Here is a 5,000-nt window from a genome sequence, read left to right on the forward strand (position 1 = left end):
AGTAGTAGTAGTAGTAGTAGTAGTAGTAGTAGTAGTAGCAGTAGTAGTAGTCGTAATGCTAGAAGGAACATTCGTAGTAGTAAAAATAGTAGCAATAGCATCAGCACTATTCGTAACTGATATACGAAACAGTGGTAGCAGAAACAGGAACGCCAGAAGCACCGCACCAGTATTAGTAGCTGAATAAATCTCCCTTTTTGGAATTGCTGATCTTTTCTTTGGCACCCTTTATGATCACTCCTCGTCCATCCTTCGTCCCTCTGTAAATATCCAGTTTCTGTTCCTTTCTTCACCTAAATCCAGTAACGTTATCAAGTTTCATTACTTCAATAACGTATACGCAGTTGCTCGAAGCTCTTGATACAAAGGAATGCTTTGATTATTTCCATGTACACATCTTCGTTGATTTCGATAATGATGGTACTACAGAATGGGGCTGAAGAAAGGCAAGATGCAGTGTCAGTCTAGCCTTTTATTTTTCTTACTAGACCGTACTGTGCATTTAATCCCTTCAGTACTGAGACGCATTTTTACCATGATTTTTAGGTGTGATACGATGATTTTGTTTACATTAGAGAGGGTCTGTGGAGGTCAGAAGATTAATGACCAGAGTCATTATTATTTTGATCCCCCACATGAGTTTCTGAAGCTGTATAGAATCGCCAGATAGTCAGCAGAATGAATAGGAAAAAGGGACATGGTTCTGAAGAGGTTAAACACTAAAAGATAAGACAATGTATAAATATCATTATTGTTTGTTAAGTTTCCTTCACTAAAGATCATTATGGTAAAAAGAGAAACGCGGAGACGGAAAGAAGGTACATGTAATGCGTTCTAAACTTTTCAATATTGATGAATGGATAGAAAATGTAACAAAAGATGAACATGGAAAAAAAAAAAACTACCACTTTGCTGAGGTCCTAGAGTAACACCTGTAAGTCGTGGCAATGCTGCACCGACGCCGCCTTGGCTAAGCTTCTTGGGTTACATGAAGCCATCTTGCTTGTTTTCTTCTTGTCATCAGGAAGCGCATGATAGTTCTGTAGAATGGTGAAGTTTCATCAGGCTGCGTATACCAAAAGAATCATCATAAGAAACATACTAGTCTGCTGAAGGAATTAAAAGTGAGGAGATGAGACGGCTTATTTGCTCTAGGTAATTCTTGATTTGATTTGTAATCATTACTTTTCCTCCTTTTGTTATGTGTTTCTCGTTGCATTTGTCAGCTACGATATTCATTGAAGCTGGCCTGGGCATCGAGGAGTTCATCAATTATGAAGAGGGAGTTTGTTGTTTTGAGATAATTGCCTATCGTCCATGATTGCAATAACAATTATTTGCGAATTAAATGAAAAAAAAAAGCCACTGAGGAAATGACAAATTCATGAGCTCAGATCGGCACGTTTCTGGCCTCGGCACAAATTAAAGGAAGCCTTCCAGTTTTTCCGCTTGTAACCTTTGCACGAGGGTCAAGGCGCGGGACAGAGCCACTTCGTGAGCCTCTCAGATGATTATATACAACTTTTGCTTTATCAGTTATGTTATGCACAAGTACATTTTGAATATGGACAATTATTTTCCGGCAGCGGAGAAAGGAAGCTCATCCAGCAGCTACGTGACGGTGAATCATGAAGGCGTGTGTACTCCTGGTGGTGCGTGCTGGAGGGGGAGCCACCGGGCGCTGCTCGGGCAGGTCACGAAGCAGCGTGCAGGGCCGTGGCCAGCAGGACTTGGCGGGCAGGAACGGCAGGATGGCCGGCACATGTGTGGGATGCCCAACATCCAGAATTAGAATCATGCCCTCCTCTCGCACACCCGTTCACTGCCGGGGCTTCTCACGCCCCAGCCAGGGAGTCAGCGGGCCCCTGCTGGCTCCTCAGGACACCTGCTGGGGGAGGAGTGCCTCCTCTCAGGATCGTGTGATGAAGGTGTGCGATGGCGTGACGCTAAACTGTCCGTTTTATCTGCTATCTGTCAGCCAGTATCGCGGCATCTATCTAAATACCTCAGAACCATTTTTCCTTTCTTTTACCAAACACATTTTTCATTTAACTTTCGATTTTTTCCACGTCAAGTAAGTAAAGACTGATTGGATTTAGAATGCAACGCAACGGCCAGTAGTGTTTCCTTTTACACATCCACTTATCATCTTGGCAGCTCGGCCCTCTTATCATCTTTTTGTTGACGTGCTATTGTATATTTTGTGATACGGAGCGTTCGTTTTCCACACTGGTTAACGGTATGGCGTGAATACTTGGACACGCTACCTGGAACTGTTATATTCCGAGTATCTGAAACCGATGTGGTGACTGGAACATAAATTTCTCAGTCATCTTGCATATTTTTCCTTGTCGACTTAATGAAAACTTACATCCTAGTTGTTCACTTGCTGATACATGCAATGCGAGCGTATGAATGTAACTCAAGCAATGCGCATACACTATTTTTCATCGTTCACTACACGTTCGACCTCTCAGCGGGCGAGCAAGCCGAACATAAATGAATTATATGAATTCAGAAGGGCTGTAGGTGCCATATGGGGAGGATTAGCTGCTGAAAGAGGTGAGATTGGCATGAAATATTTTTTCGTCTTAGTAAAGCTTATTTGGCCCATATTCTTACGAGGGCAATCTCAAACAACAACCACGTTAATATCGTTATGTATTCATTTTGACCATCTGTCGTGTTCAGACAATTAGAATTGCATTTGAACAATTAAAAAGAAAATGCAATATATTTATGGAAGTATGAGATTTTGCACTTCACTTCGATGTAAATGTGATGCTGCAGACACGGGAACATCAGCAAGCGTGGCAGTCATTACACCTCTTTTCGGTTGGTAGGCCTGCCGCCTGACGCGTTGGTCACTACTCGCTACTCACTGGATGACGACCGGTGGGGTGGCGTTCTCCCAGGCGTAGTGTTACTTGTGATTGTGATTGTGATTGCGTGTGAATTCGGCGTGGCCCCGGTCAACCCAGTGAAGGAGCAGTTACTGTAAGTGTTAGAGCTTTTCGTGAAGGTGAAAATGTGCGGGGCATCTCGTGGGAAGGCATTGAAGAGATGTTTGTTCTCGCCACCTCAGCAGACTGTCCGACACAGGCTGTATTTCCCGTGAGGCAGTGTGGTGTCAGTGTATCCCTTCACTTTGTCTTATAATGCTCGTCACTATGATATTTGATTGCTTTTTATTAACAGAGGGCATTGTTTTACTGTACCAGCTTAGTTTGAGCACATGAAGTATCTAATGCCAGGCCATTTCTTGTACCTAGATGCCACGAACAGGGCAGAGGCATGACATTGTGTGCTACCGGACCATAGCAGGCGTCGTGTTGTTCCGGTGCTTTAGAATAGTCTTTAGTCTGTCTTTTCCCTCCCTATAAATGTTGATGGGTAGAACTTAGAGAGAGAGAGAGAGAGAGAGAGAAAGAGAGAGAGAGAGCGGCATCATGATCTAGTATGTTCGAGCGCTGCTTCAAATACCTGCTTCAGACTCATCTGCTCGGTGTCTGGCGGGAGCAGTGACGCAATGATTATATGCCATTTTTCCACTAAGCATGCATGAAGCGTCCACCTCCCTGGATGAGACCCCACAGTGAGTGTCAGCCATGATCCCTGCACCACGCTAAATGGCCGCACGTGTAAGGATTGCAGCTTCAGGCTAAAAGGAAAAGAACGGACAGACGGCGCATATTTGTGACGCGTGAAGTAGGTAAAAAAGGTGAATATTCGGCCGACAGTCAAGAGTGAATAGCGTGAATAATACGAGTAATAAAGATAGAATATTCAAGAGCGATTATTCATACATTTATAACTTTATCAAAGCAATTCAAGACAACACCTCTGTCTTGCCATTCCTATTTTGTGCCCTTCGAGTGAGGCACAAGATACATGGGAGGAGGGAATAGAGGGGGAGGAGGGTGAGGGGTAGAAAAGAGGTCAGGGGAGGAGGAGGAAGAGAAGGAGGAGGAGAGTATGGCTGTGGCGGGCTGGAGGATTGCTCGAAGAGGGATGGTAGCAGGTGGAAGAGAGGAGAGGAGGAAGGGGGAGGAGAAGCATCAGGGGTCGATAGGAGGGAGGAGGGAGAAGGGAGGTGTAAGACAGGCAGGGAAGAGGGGAGGAGGCAAGGAGGCTGTAAGGGGGGCGTCATATAATTTCCATACGAGGCCGGGGAGCGACGCCCCAGCTTACTTATTGTCACCAACGATCACCTTGTTATTTTGCTCTCAAGGTAATATACGGTCGGCGCCCAGGCACAACTTCACTCCTATATTTTTGGTGGATTAGTTGGAGAGTCGCGCGGCGGGCGGAATCAATGAATATCTCGCGTATTAAACTAATCCAATCTCTTAAAAATCTCGGCCGGGCGTTGCTGGAGGGTTTCGCTTGTTCGTAAAGTTCCGTCGGGTCGTCGGCCGCCGCCTGACGAAGCGCAGGTCTCGCAGCGTGGCCGAGGCTGTCGCGGATCCCGATTGTGTGCTGTGTGTTGCAGCTTCTCAGTATTGGCGCTTACGAACTTTTTGCCGTTCTCATCCGAGCTGATTCTTACTTTATTCTCACTGTCTACATTTCTTACTATTCACTTGTTATCGTTGATTCCTGGCGAGACTAAAAATTCGTGGCATATTCATTTATTCACATTGCTTCACCATGTTGATGAGTTAACCCCTTCAGTACCATGACTCGTTTCCATATTCATTCTGCTTACTATTTGGTAATTTTATACAGCTTCGGAAACTAATGTGAGGAATAAGATAGTGAAGAGTGTGTCCATTAATCTTCTCACCTCCATAGACCCTTCCTAATATCAACAAATTGGTCTAATCGTGCATAAATCTCAAGGTAAAGATGTGTCTCAGTATTGAAGGGGTTAAGGCGGGCGTGGATGGTGGTCATGGTAATCGTGGGTCTGAGAGTGTGGGTTCTAATCATCCGTCATGTAGTTGTGGGTAAATTGGTAACTAGTGTGGCTTCGAACATTTTCTCATGGGATCGTGGAA

Source organism: Portunus trituberculatus, chromosome 44 (assembly GCF_017591435.1).
Source record: "Portunus trituberculatus isolate SZX2019 chromosome 44, ASM1759143v1, whole genome shotgun sequence".
NCBI lineage: Eukaryota > Metazoa > Arthropoda > Malacostraca > Decapoda > Portunidae > Portunus > Portunus trituberculatus.